This window comes from Manduca sexta, chromosome 15, assembly GCF_014839805.1.
Source record: "Manduca sexta isolate Smith_Timp_Sample1 chromosome 15, JHU_Msex_v1.0, whole genome shotgun sequence".
NCBI lineage: Eukaryota > Metazoa > Arthropoda > Insecta > Lepidoptera > Sphingidae > Manduca > Manduca sexta.
Window position 1 is genome coordinate 8,390,244 of NC_051129.1, and position 15,512 is coordinate 8,405,755.

Sequence of the window (15,512 nt, forward strand, 5' to 3'; positions counted from 1 at the left end):
AAATGTTTTTACGTAAATAGCACTCGATGCTTATAATGCGATTTCAATACTCGAATAGCTATTGATGTTTGAGGCCACGTGTTCTTTATTAATAAACTAAATTTTGTTCTGTTATGGGCTGCAGTTCGCGCATAAAAACGATTCACTGTACAAAAGATATTTGTCAATTTACAATTGACAAAATAAACAAGCCCCGATCACGCTTCCCATTGTGACCAGTTCTGTAAATAATTTCACCGTATATACATTAAAAACGAATACAATAACGGTACAGCTAATTATAGTTTTGGTAACGAATCGCAGCACTCACGACGCGGTTAAGTAAGTGGACAGTGGTACGCAAAAACTAGATCGTGACGTGAACACATTCAAAAACGTTCAAAATAAACGCCAAGAAAAAACATAATTTGACAAAGTGTCAAACGACACTGTGCAGCTCTGATGAGTTAACAAGTTAAATTAAGGCAGATATTGGATTTTGTCGCTGCATCAATCGAACATTCTGAATACATGCAATTACTTTACATTGTCGACTCTAAATATGTTCTGCTTTTTATGCGTCACAACAAAAACTACATTTGACACAAAATTAGTTTTGAAGAGACAAATAAACTGATGATTACATTCATGGCCAAGTTGAATGTATCGAAATTTATTTTGCGGTTATTTATATTATTAAAATCATAAATGCACATTTGAAAATAGAATCTATGGAATGTGCAACGTCCACTGAAACAGTGAAGTAATCAGATTTCTCGTTAAAACGCTCGGTAGTAGCTTCTTAGTGTTGCGAGGACGTGACAAGATGCAGGGCTACCGCGGCCAGACGACAAAAAATCATCTCGTTTTACCGTACCAACAGAACGTGAAAGGTAATTTCATGCATTTTCTGTTTAACACGCCTCTGGGGGCACTTTGCCCTTTCCACTTTCATTGTTTTTTGCCGGTCCCTCAAATTAACTGTTACCGTTCGAGCATCATTTTCTTATTGCAATCGTACCAGTACTGTCGGTTGGAGGCGTCACAAAAACTTTATGCATTGTTATTGACAGAGCTTCGTTTGGACAGATGTTACGTTCCATAATTGCAATATTATGAAATATTCACAATTAGTTCCAAAAGCGTTAAACTCAATGCACATGTGACATTATCACGATTTCTGCATTGTTGAGTGCAAATATGAACCCACACAATTTGGGGAATTTGTTATAATCCGCGCCGACTCCATTGTTATGCATTGTTACCGCGGACGCAGGGATCATCGAATCGTAGGGGAGATACCAGAGGGACACCGTCGCCGCAATCTGGGAATATTCGAAGACACAAAATAAATGTTAATCAAATAATATCCTCTCATTGGTAAACCATAATGGATTGGAGTTGGGATATTAAAAAAATATATATTTTGCTATATTTGGACTCGTTCATTGGACACGTTTGATCCACATTAAAACAAAATAAACAAAGAAAAATAATTATGCCGAAATTGGTGTACTTACTTCTTTACATTTAATAGAGTGGTATTTATAAATGTCAATTTTGAATTTAGAATGTGTCAATCCGGCCACCAAAAGCGGCGTGGATGGCAAAGGTCCGATGCAGGTGGAGGCGGTGGAGGCTCGAGGCTCGCGCGGATGGCAGCGCTCGCTCGCGGCTCCGCGCCGATCGTGTTCAACCGGAGCGAGTTATTAATAATCCGCATTCACGGGTCGCACGAGCGCGAGCGCCGACGCCGAGCGACCGGCCCGCGACGACATTCCACACCATTGTACCGTCGCCGCTCCGCCCGCGACACTTTTGTCTATTCACACCGATAAATCACCGCGAACCTTCATTACCCAGGCATTATTTACCTCTGACCGCGACCACCTGAGCGGCTCGATTAATTAGTACAACACTACAGATAAGATACGGCCGGGAAAGCGATCGCTTTCAATTTCCTCTCGAGGGGCACTTCGGTTAAAGTGTGCGTTAAGTGCGGACAATCGGAGATAAAACGTGTCAGACGAGACTCCCTTAATCCGGTGATCGAAGATTGCGAGAAAACGTTTTGTCGTGGGGTTGCACGCTCCGCTCGGTCCCATTGTCCGTCGGTTCTAATTCGATAGCCCACACGTCGACACGCCGACACGCGGCCTGTTGACGTGGGCGAGCGGCCGATGCGTCGAACCCTAATTAAACCTATGAGATGCTAATGGGAGTCATTCATCGCGAGGTCAGATCGGGCGAGTCGCCGCGACACGTATGTCGGGCTCGAGTGGTCGAGAGAGCCGCTGCTCCGCACTACACCGCACTACTCGTTAAGAAACGATCGATACTAAACATCAACAAGCGAGTACGTACGGTTTTCTCTTATCGAATTATTCGATAAACAAACGGTCGCGCCACACGCAGTGGAAACTTGTCCAGACGCAATGTCATAGCGCTCGTACACATCGAGTGTTTTTAAATTGATTGTAATGCGAATGAGCTCTGAACAACTGTGATTCGAGTGAGAAGCGTCTTCTGGCTTTCATTACGCGTTTACATGGTCATTCCTCTTTGACCTCGCGACAACGCGCTCCGTGTGTGTCTTTGTGCGTACCGTTTTCTTTATAAACGTATATTAACAACATTATAAAGGTATTAGCGAGAACCGCTCGAGGCCGCTCACCTATCTATGGCATCGGACTGGTTAATATTATTATTAAATTATGTTGTTGGCAAAAACGGAGTGCGCTCGTTCGTTTAGCTTTAGGGAGTAATTAGCGGAATGAGGCTTATCTCGTATCTAATCACTGCCGGTAATTATTGGGTCTGATCCGGACCACACTCGTACGCTCCGCGCAGCCTCGATTCTCAATACTGCTTTATAGGACCGTTCATACTCCGGTCGATACGATATTCTCATTAACATTTGGTACGATTTAAAAACGTTTGTATATAAACGAACCAATCGAGACAAATCGAAAATAGGTAACGGCTAAACAAATGAACAAGGTCCATTGTGAACGAACATTGTTACCGCAGTTGAATAGTTGTACGAATTAGGGTCAAATCTTATTGATTAGCGAACAAAATTTTGTGAATAAACCGTGGGCCCGCCGGGCCACCGCCCGCATACGCTAATGAAACAACTTTGCATATCAATACACCTATTTTAATATCGACATGCATCATTTCATTTAATTGCATTTCCTGAATCATGCGTCGAGGGACAATCCAACAGTTAGCGTTCGCATTGAACCGCGTGCTGCTGTTCAATATTTATCATCGCATGAACAAGTTACACGTCAATTAATATAGAAAAATAATTGACGTAAAAACGTGCGCAACTATGCAATAAAATAATGCAGCGCGCCTTATACGCGCCAACAGTGTACAAATTCCCGGGCGGCTAACAAAAGTAGCTCAGCGATTTTTTGTCGGCGCCCACTGCGAACTGGTCTCGCGAAGTTTATTTACTTTGTATCGAAAAGTGCTGCGACCACAATGAAACTTGAGGCCGTAATTAGAAATCTGATGTGACCTGGCCTTATTTCCACGGCTCCCGTAATTAATCTCTGCAACGTGACCAAAGAGAGAATTTTATAGGCTCGGTCACAAATCGTTACCTAACATGGACGCTCCAGTTTGACATTAATCGATAAATCTCTCTGAACGATTCATCATCAATTCCATATTGTCTGCTCGGGTCGCATTAGAATAAATTTAATATCGTTTGATGCTGTTTACATTCAATCAAAGCAAGGCGCGGTTAACAGATCCTAACATATCAACCTCTTTAACTGTGTCTCGACTTTGCGTCTATACTAAGTAGAGTTGTTAGTACGTTGTCTCAAACATATAATGATTGTTTTCTTTTTAATTCAATATTATGTAGTTGATACGCGGTTTGTGGTTTTGTAACTTGTCATATACAAAATTGTGGTAAACTCGCGAACAATACTTGGCAAAAATAAAATTAAACGAAAGCGGTTGTAACATCTGCTTGAGAGCTCATAATTAGTTATTTTACACGAAAGCTGGCAATGAAAAAGGAATCGAGATTGCGCGTTATGTGGCACAGCCGTCACATTAATCTGTTCAAAAGTGTTAAATCGGTTAATATAACGATGATGAATGCGGTCCCAACCAAACAGCCCGCAGCGGGGGTGTTTTACCCCACTGTACAAATAAAATATTTTTATTATTAACTACTTTTTGTCCTTTTCGCACTCACCAATGTCCCATTCGACCGTCGCGCTCGCACCATTTAATCGAAATAATTTTTCTGTTTTGTCATTATAGTATCACGTTTAGAGCTCCAATCTTTTGTCGAGAGTTTCGATTCGTCGGTTTCTTATTTCCATTGGTTTGGTTAGTTTTTTTAATCACGAGAGGTAAAGAAATTCTACACCATTCGAAATAAAGATATTTATGCGTAATCTTTGTCGTGGAGCGGTGACAATACGAAAGGCGGTAAGCGGCGCATGTCGGACGCGACTCGCGCGCCATCTCTCGCCTAGTAGCCGAGCGCGCCGCTGATTATGATTTTTTTATACGTGTTTACCGTAAAGGTGCTTCCTATGAATGAAGCCGGTTCTCATAAAAAGGTGCAACCGTGTCAAAATCGAACAACATTGTTTAAAATCTAAGACAGGCACACATGAGCATCTTTCATCATGGCTGGCTTACCTGTGGGGGCTCACAAAAAACGCGCCAGGTAGCCCATTTGTTTGTTATTAATTCTCGCGTCAAATCTCATTTTTTTATCACCAGCGACCACTCTAATGCTGTGAGAATATTAATTATAATTATAAACGGAGCTCGTCGGGTTCGTTACGAGGTGCATCGCTCCGAGTTTTGATTTCAAAATTTAAATCTGATCATTTATCATGCGACAATGTCGGTTTTATCTTGATTCTGTAGTTTGTTTAATTTATTGTTTTCTATTATTGTGAATATATTTTTCTTTGTTATGAATAACATTAACATTTTATGTGAACTTAAAGGTCTGCTCAACTTAAACGAAGAAAGACATAAAATATTCGTTATGTAACCATTCATGGGCGGAATTCGTGCAGAACCGCACTAATCTCTCAAATATCTCATATCAATATGTCAGAATTAATATATTTGGACGTGTATACATTATGCAGATAAGCAATAAACTCCAGTGATCTATCAAAGCAGTTACGTCATTTCCTCTCATATATATGACACATGATTTAAAAAACTCCTTACGTGGAATCATTTAAATACCCGTTGTTTTATCGTTGGAAATGCCAGTCTTTGTTATGTTTTAATTTTATACCGCGTTAAGATTAATGAAGTTTGGTATTCTTAATTGGTTTTATTACAGTTTTTTACCGTTTGTCTTAAATTAATTTACGACTTAAAATATTTTTACACAAATACTTAGGTAAGCTTTTTATTGTTTGTTCAAATCTTAATACTAGTTGCTTCTTGCTTCCACTCCAATATACAACTATAAGTATTATAGTGTATGTATAATAATAATACATAAGCCCTCTATTATATACTGTCCCAGTGCTGGGCACAGGCCTCTTCTACTACTGATAGGAATTAAGCCTTAGTCCACCACGCTGGCCTAGTGCGGATTGGTAGCATTCACACACCCTCAAACTTCCTATAGAATACTTCTCAGGTATGCAGCTTTCTCACGATGTTTTCCTTCACCGTTAAAGCATTATATATGTTTGTACGTAATAAACAATACGAATGTCCTCAACATTGGTCCCCATCAAATTGGACACGGGGCCGCGGTAAGTGCGGCGAAGACGGCAAATTATCAGGAAACGCCCGCACACGCTTTCTGCACACACTAACTGACTAAAAATCATACTTAACGAGTCGGCGATGGCCGACTAGTGCTACAATACTTGCGTTATTACATGGCAGGTAATTGAGCAAGGCTTACATTGATCTTAAGTGTCTCATCTACCTGTCATTACGTGCGTACTGTGTGATCAAGACGTTTTGCTAACAACGGACTTGTTTATTATACGAATATAAGTAGTATATTTAGTTTATTTAAAACTGGACTATTATGTGTTTTTCATGGCAAACAGGTATGTATAGCATGTGGTGACATTATAGTTAACATTTTATTTTATTAGCCTCGATAGCTACATTAATGAGAGCACCACATGCATGGTGGTGCATCGATAGAGCCCCCATGCGGTTACCTCGCACGACCCGTTCATCTTTATTGCGATCGTGTCTACAAATCGTTCGAACCTTGCACATCAGTCACAGTTAAAACAATAATTCATCTCGCCAGCCTTGACATCCGGAAAGATTAAAACCGACCTGTGACCTTATTGCACATATTTCGATTCATGCAAATTCGTGATCGTGACAAATTTAAATTGTAGAATCTATCGACATCCTTGGCATTCGCTCTATTTTAAACAATAGTTCGATTTCGACATTTACTGTAGAAAGTACCGCGGCGCTGCGCAGTCCGCTAGCGTGTGTACGCAAGGTGTGGCATGTTAAGAGGTCGCCATTAGCTCCTTGCCTAATACATCACGACTCGGGCATTAGGCGTCTATCGCTCCCCGTTTATACGCGAATTGTCTGAGGAAAGCACCCATTGTGACCGGTGAAATTTATTTTCTTCTTGTCGTGGGAATGAAGCAATTATCTCCCGCCGTTATATTGAGATATCGAAACGAATTTAGTGTCCTTTGTCAAAGAGCACACTGGCCGGCCATCTATGGGCACGTCAATTAAGTCCATTTTAACCGAAAAGAGATAAGTGTGCAAGCGGCGACAAAGCGTCACGTGGAGATCGCACATTAACATAACTCTCATGTTTTTATGATCTGTGAAACCAAGGAAAAAGCTAGCTGAGTAAAATAAATAAAAGATGGCGGGCGGAGCTCGCGATACTTCTCAAATTGAATATTAGATTGAAATTACGCGCTCGGGCGGCTCTCTCCTCCGGCTTTTGTTACACGAATGATACATAAAGCGCTCGCGCACACAAACACAGCAATAAGAATTTTAAATTAGCATTCTTTTTGTGCTCCGTGCCACCCCTACGCGGCCCTCTACCCGCGCGCCCCACCGTCTTAATAATATGGAGAAATTGAGTTGTTATACACCCTTTTCGGAGGAAGTGCGGGTGCAGCGTACACCTCTCGGGGAAGCCTTTTTGTAATTGAATTTAGATATTCTTTCGGTGGATATAACGACGGGGAGGTCGGAGCCGCTAGTTCCGCGCGTCGAATACATGCAAATGTGACGATATGAAATTCTCTACTCGTCGCCGTGACGCCGTATCGCGTGCCATTATTGCTTACGTTACTCGCTTTTGCGTGTGTGTATTTTGGGGGGACACAATCTTTATTTATAATATTTTGTCTCGCTCAGATAACTGTATAAATTGTTTAGTTTTATTATCAGTAGAATATCAATTATATACTTTTGGTGTAGAGAATTTCACACCCACACCCAAAGAGGGTAAATAAACTGTGTTGTTCCAATGCGGGTTGATGGTCGTTGACGTACATTTGTCGTATTATTAAACTAGAATCATATTATTCTTTTCGACAAACATAATATACTTGACTTGCTACTAAATAAATCAATTAATTGCAGTAATAAAATAATTAAGTATTAAGCATTCAGAATTTTATATAGGTACCCAATATTCGTTAATGTAAACTATATCCCAGCCTGCATGCCACATCTCGTGCTAACACTATCAAAAATTATGATACATACCACACCAAAAATAGGTTCCATTAATTTGATCAGCCTTCCGAGAAGCTCGATGCCATGAGCCGATGTGTAATTACTGATGGCTATTAACATCGCCCGTGTACAAACATGGCGGCTGATTGTGGGTTTCGTTTTAATTGCGCACACGCATCCACAGAGTTAGCTATGCAACTTCGGGATCAAATCGTGAGAACTTCATAATTTATTGACTTTTCGGTTTGTTACAATATAGTTTTTATGGGAAACAATAAGTAATAAAACCTGGAGGGTCTACTTTCCCCATTATACTCTTTTTTATCCTATCGTTTGCGATCGATAGTTAACCGAGAATCGTAGTTATCGATATTAAACGGAGTTCAGTTATAGTCGAATCCGAAAACATACGCTATACTATTCGCTAGAACTACAATTAAACATTATTATTCCTGTTATACATCCGCAACGTCTGGTGGCATATCACGTTTGAAAAATAGCTCATATTTACTTCCGTTATCGTCAGACAACCCATACTCATTTCATACTGTAAATTTCGACCATTAAATCTAAATGTGACAATGAGTGAATTCGTGAAAATAATTATCCGTTGTATTTCGGACGTTCCCACTATTGTGAGAGTCGCCCCGTTCCCATCCCGAAACGACATTAAATAATAGTTAAAGCGAGCTAATTTTATAGTCGCCACTGCCCTCCTTTTCTCAACCTCTTCAGGTAATTTCAAATTGTCCATTACTCAGTCAACACATTACGAGACATGAATGGATTTAGCGTTTAGGCCGCGGTCCGGTTGACGGCGATTTTGTAAATTGTTGGTAAACAATGCTGGATTGTTCTTGTGTAGTGTGTGAAGAATATTTGGGATTGTGATATAATTTTGTATTTTAAAATTTTACTTTAATTTAATAATGGATATAAAATACAAAAGAACTTTTATGTTTTCTACTGCCAAAAACCAATGGCAAAAACATAACGATAACATTTTTCAATTTCGTTTGCGAGTCTTGCAACCTCTGTTAAATAAATAATCACATCTACAGAGTGTTTTGAGCGCTAGCGGCGCGGTACGGACCGCCAGCCGCTGCCGCCTGCAGGCTGACCGCGCCCTAATACTCTTCCACGTAATTGTTCCAACATTACGATTCGTCGTCACCGGTAATTATCGCCGACAACGCAGAACACTTCGCTCTGAGAAACTTTGTACCACAGTCGTAAAACGTGGCCACCATTTTTATTTTCTTTTGTCTCCCGAAAGGACGAGACGAGTTGAGCTGATGCTCTTTTGTTTATCCACCGAAATGATTCCAAATTATAATCATTCAAATTAACGCTAATGACACATTCTCGAGAAATTGAAGATGGCGTCACGGTCGAGTTTGAGAAATAAGATTGAAACTAATTCGGCGGTCGGTCGCCGCGGCGGCAGCGGCAGCGGCGCCGGCACTGCCGAAACCGCACGTCATTGTTTTTTGTGAAGCGGCCCGCGGCGGCCCGGGGCGGCCTCGCAGCCGAACCCGCTCTGGCCACTAATTAATTATTTCACATGTATCGATCATTAATTACGGACGACCGATACCGTCCGTACCGTCCACCCGTTATCTTCTTAATGACGCTCGGCAATTTGTCCAACGTAATTATCTCACAAATCACACACACACAAAAACGAATAATGATTTGAAATTTTAACACGAACGAGGCATTAAACCGCGTAGGCATTAATAGCAGAAAGCATCGAGAGCGAATCAATCTTAATCTCGTACAGAAACGTAATCCAGATTTATTTATGACGGAGAAGAACGCGTGTGCTATTATGTTCGTCTGCGGCAATTTGCCTCGGAAATTGTCTTAATCGGCCGCTCAAGGGACTATTTATGTATAATTATTTCCAAATTCGACGCTACGTTTGATGCCTTTCCGCTCTCTTTGAGGTGGTTCGACAAAAAAGTCATCTGTTGCAACAATTAAGCCGGAGAAAAAATATAAATAAGTATCGAAGGGTCCGCAATAATTACAGGCGCAAATTGTCGGTTCCTAATAGGCACATCGGTTGAGTGGCGCCTGGCAGGTTACCTGCGCTGTTCACGCGATGCCCATACTGGCTGCTCCTCACGAACCTCCACTGCATACTTAGAATACTAATACTACTCTGTAACACTAGCTTTTCCACCCATTCAATTGCTCCACGGGAATCTAGTAGGTAATCTTTATTAAAATAGATTTATACAATAACATCACCGATGCTTTGAGAATGCGTCATGGAAACAGTTCGAAAAGTTTCACATACCAAGGAATGTGATGATAATAATATCAAAATATTTTCATTAGAGATACATTCAATTGTAATTTAACATCAGCAGTCCAAAACCGCATTTGTGAAATAAGTAAGCACACGTATGCGGAAATTAGAGAGTTGTTTCTTAACTTCTTATACATTGTTGGTGTTAATTAAAATGACAAATTAATGGGAAAGTATTTGAGATGATAATAAACAAGTTTCACATTTCACGTAACGTGAATGCCTTGTAATTACAAACACATTCGCCAAGTTACGAATTTGCGTTGTCACTTTATCAACACGCGAAATGAGAGAGCTGTTTTAATTAAAAGCTTTCTCCAATGATGTATCTACGATTGTATTGTTGTTTGTGAGTCGAGAGTCAATTCTGTAAGTGTCGAATATTTTTGTTGCTAAATGTATCGAGATCTTTTAAGTTACTATTAGTAAATTGTAGACAGTTTTCTTTACAAAGTGAATGGACGAGATGGTTCTGACGAACAATTATATCGCAGAATACACAATTACAATTTTGCTCTTGCTTTTCATACATTGAGTAGATAAGAAACCTTATATCCTAGTAGTTGTATCCTGTAGTTCAACAACGTATCTGCAATTACAATACGTATAGTATTATCACGTGATAAGGCGATCCATTTACTCCTTTGCCAGTCTATAAAAAACAAGTAAAGTATAAAAAATTGTTTGATTCACATTTGTCAATACTAGCCTTTTTACGAAATATTTGTTCATTAATACCGGTAACCACAAAAACATCAAGCAATAAGTTTGTTAACACTTATTTATTTCGGTTACATTACTCAATTACAGTTGTGTTGACACTAAAATTTCCTATAAGATTGCGACATACCATTATATTTTTTATCGACTGCATTCTTATCGGCGTTCCGTCTTCTAAGATTGATACCTCGATCTGCGCATTCTTGGCCCAAGACTTCGAGTGTTGTTTTACACGACTATTATCGTGAGGCGTCTGGCTCGCTGGGCAAAAAGAGCCATTCCCATCGTCCGTGTTCAGAACTATTACCATTAATGAAGGCTTGAAACTTAAGCCCTAACGGTGGACATTGTCGAGGCGATCCTTACCGTGTAGGAGCGCTCCAATCGACCCGTCGCCACTGACGTTCCCACGTCTAACGAGACTCCCTCCATTACGTATAAACATTTTACATACATTCCCTCCACTTATTATCAATGTATTAAGTAAATCGTTCCCTCGGAGTTCGCTCAATTTTATTTCCATTAATCGCTCTTCGACATTTCGGCCGTGGCGGCTGACAACGTCGGCTTAATACCTTATTTATTGTAATTCCTCACGCCGGACTTAGTAGATGTTGTTTAATGCGCTTTTACGATGTTTTCGTGAAGAAAGCACTCGGTGGGTAATTATTTAGCAGTGTTCTGCGGTTTCGTGGGCCGAGGCCGCCGGTTAATGAGCGCCTCTGTAATAACGTACGATTATTAATATGGACGTAGTTTGCAGCGGCTGACTCCTTACTGGTGTATCTTGATTTTTTAAGCCCTTGTTTGATTTATTTTTAAAATTTTTGGCAATATTCTGTTCATTGTTGGCTACTTCTTTCAAACTGGTTGGTAAAATTTCCTTTAATACGAGTTTTTTAAACATGAGCTGTATCACGGAAAACTCTCAATTCTTAATTATTTTCAATAATTTTTGTTCCAGTGTTAAACTTCTATGTGAATAATTAATTTAAACTACCACAATCAAAACGGTTAAGATTCTTATTCCAGTACATTAGACGGCCATCGAAGAAACACTGTTTCTAACTACAACAGTACATTCTTATACGAATGTCAAGATCGGAATCTCTGTTACAACGGGCTGTATAATGAGTTTGCTGATTGACTTTTCACGCGAACGCTTTTATTAATTACGAACGTGGTTTATCGTTTTTCAGCTGTTCAACGCTTGAATTGCAAGTTTTATCTTTGTTAATTGCGTCTCTATTGATCGTACTTTCTCTAAAAGTCGGATTAATACGAGTTGTACGTTTTTATCATGTTCACAAAGCCGTCATTCGGTACGTATCAATAATGTGGGAGCCTCATTAATGAATTGAAAAGCGCGTCTTCATTACTACAGCCGCTGTAACCATTATTCGAGTCTAGTTAGATGCGGGCTGTATGTTTGTGTGCGTGGAGCGTACACACGGGTTGCGTCAGCGCTTCACACATACAAGTCCGTTTCCGCCGTACATTTCTCACGCTCACACACTCATACACACATAATTTGCACTCGCAGTGCTGGCTTCGTGTGTGTGCGTGTTTATCGGAAATTAGTTCTGCTGCAAGCATCGCGGTATTTATTGGTTAAAATTGACAACACCACTGATTGTGAACGATGGGAATCTGAGCACGTGCGCGCACATTAAACATTCACATCATTGAATACCACTTTAGGAACACCACTTGCAAAACAGAAATTATAGAATCATTTTTATTCCTACCTTTTAATTTAGCGTCTGTATCGTTATAATGACACGTTTAAGCGTCAATTGTTAGCGATATTTTCTATAGCAATGTCAATAAGTAAAATAGGTACGATTCTTCGTGTCTTATTAGAATCATGCGCTGATATGTACGTGAGCAAAAATTAAGTTGGAAACAAATTATGGCATTACGGAGCATTCACCTCACCTATAATTACAAGCTAGCTGTTTGCATAATTTCCATAGACATTAGCAGTACGAAATGATCTACAAATTGCTACAGCGAGAAGAACCGACGATAATTATACATCTAATTGCTCTTTTTTACTTTGTCACCTGATAGTTGTTAATTACCCCTTGTGGTATAATTCTAATAGGCTATACGGATGCAAGAGTAGTCCTTTAGAAGACTACATTGGATACAAGATAGCCTGTAGATTAAATATATTGGGTTTTCCAAACGATTCATTTATAAATACATATGTATATATACTGTAAGTAATTGCTTTATAATTAGATATAACAGAATATGTAATCGTGTTTTATAATTACCTAATAAGTGCTTACTCGTAACGTTGCGCTATGAGGAAAATGTGCGCAAAAATACATGCCGTTGAAATTATTACCTTTATTGCTCAAAAAGTATGCTTTAAACAAACTTTTCATAGTCTTTCTAAGTCATTTCATTTCATAATGACGCATTACATGTAAAGTTTCTTGAAACTATGTACGTAGAAGTAAATGCAATATTTTCGCATGTTCACTGTATTTTATTTTACACATTTAAGCTTAACAAATAGTGGGACTTCAATACACTCCTAATTGGAATGCCATTCGTTTCATCAAACTCATAGGTTAAATATAATCACAGTAAATAGCTTGCTCTGAAGCTAGCACTATGCTGAAATATTTAAGAGTCCGCCCCGTGACCATGAAGGCTGCACTCTTCGAAACGTCGGGAATAAATACTAATATAAATTAACACTATAAAATCCGTAAATAGTTTTATTTCAATCACTAACATATATAACAAAATATCATTATATATAAATTACATACACGTAAAACATTTAGGTGACGCGTAGCGAGTTTTATAGCAGTATCAAGTCTCTCTGATCGGACCCTCATGTCTGAGGATCGTGGTCAGCATTGGTGCATCTGGAGCGGATGATCTGCCTCCACCGGTTTCTGTCCAACACATCTCTTACGGTAGTAGAAGTGGAAGTCGATGAGTCTTTTACGTGGTCGGTCCATCTCGTTGATGAAACCGCGCAATCTTTTGCCTTCAGTGTTAGAATCAAGTAAACCACTCCTAGAAGAAGATTCGTTCAGCGCGTTCACTCATCCTTATTTAGTCGGTTAATGCGCGATTAAAGTTTAATTTAATCGTTTACTCATTTGAACCTCAGCTGTCAGGTACTATCGATATCTAAGATAGAAAATATTGTTACTGTAATACGTTACAAATTAAACCGAACGTTTGCGTGGAACAAGGAAATTCTTTCATACAAAACGGCTATCGTCTTACAAATATTGACTCGAAGTGTCCTCGCGATACATTATCGAACATTTCAAGGGCCACACTCGACCGTTAATAAAATAAATATACCCATAGGTGCGGCCGAATAATAAATTATAGAAAAACCCAAGGTTATAAAAATTCATTATCTGTTGACATCCTGTGAAATCGGTTTGCGGTAATTGTATATCTAGCCACATCCTGGATTATTCATTACTGTTAATGAAAAATGCGTCATATACACTGTAATTAGGATTTAATTCATGTTTTTCGAATTATTTTTAAAAGGTATGTTCTAAATAACAATAAGTACTAGGCGCGTCTTTATTTAATTTAACAGTCATTTCGTGACGATAGATATGCTACTCATAATTTATTCAAGTCTAATTTTTGTGTTTGTCATATTCATCACTATATCAAGAGGCAGGGCTATTACATTCCTTTAATTTACTAAAAGTTGGTCAGTAAGTAATATTTATATCTAGCGCTAGTCATATTTCATATTGCGTACTCGCCTATGAATTACGACGACAACAATCCACGATAACAATCAATTATTTTCCCTCTTCACGTGACAGTTTTCATTGATTATCTTAGTGCTGTCAACTAAATCAATATATTATTTTATTCCTCGTTAGGTATTTGTAGGACAAGTACCGATAAAACCATAGATAACGCAGATGATGGCTTAATCTCGTTTTTAACGAATTTTTATTCTAGATTGAGTGTTTATTTGTATCGGAATGGGTCTTTGTTTGCGAGCCAGCCGTGTATGCTTTATCGCGGCGGCGTAAGGAGCGTTTTCACTTGAATTAATTCTTGATGTGTATTTGGCGGGATCTACGTTCGTTGGTTGCTTAATTGTAATAATGTCAACAGTGACAGCGTTGACAGGCTGTCATACGGATAAATTGATCGCAGTTGTTTGCGCAAATGCCAGTTAGATAACGATTACCGTGTATTTTAATTTGTGTAGGCATTCAGCTTGTATATTCATGGGAACTACGTGTTATCACGTCTCCGTAGGAACACTCTTGCGCGATAAGTCGCTCTGGACGTTAAATAACCATCCTTATAGACGATAATCAAAATTATTTATATCCGAATGATTTGTTGGGAATTTAAATTTAGATCCACCTCAAGTGAGAACTATCCTTATACCGGATAGTCAAATTATTAGTATTCGAATAATTTGTAATTTAAATTCAGAACCACGTGTTCGATTCGTTCAAATGCAAAATATATTACGGCACATTAGGAAAACAACTAACAGTGACACAACGGTTGCCCTACCTACTTCCGGCTTCGGGACGGCCGATACAAATCTATTGAACAGTCACCTTCAGCGGGCTAGTGAAACTGGTCCGTGAGAAATAGGTGATTGATTACAGATAGGGTGTATCTGGAACGGCCTGGGTGGGCCGGCATTGTCTACCTAACGAGCTTTACACTAAGTAATTGTTGATAGTGCCAAACTGTATCGGCCTCTAAAGCTACAGCGGTGGTACAGTTAGTTTAAGACTGTTAAAGTTCCTTTTGT

At 39.3% G+C, this 15,512-nt stretch overlaps 1 protein-coding gene across 1 annotated transcript in view; it reads left to right on the top strand.

The window, feature by feature from the left end:
* The window catches only part of LOC115444434 (zinc finger homeobox protein 3), a 134,047-nt gene that overhangs the window by 23,614 nt on the left and 94,921 nt on the right, over nucleotides 1-15,512 (top strand). The gene's annotated exons all lie outside the window — the stretch shown is intronic.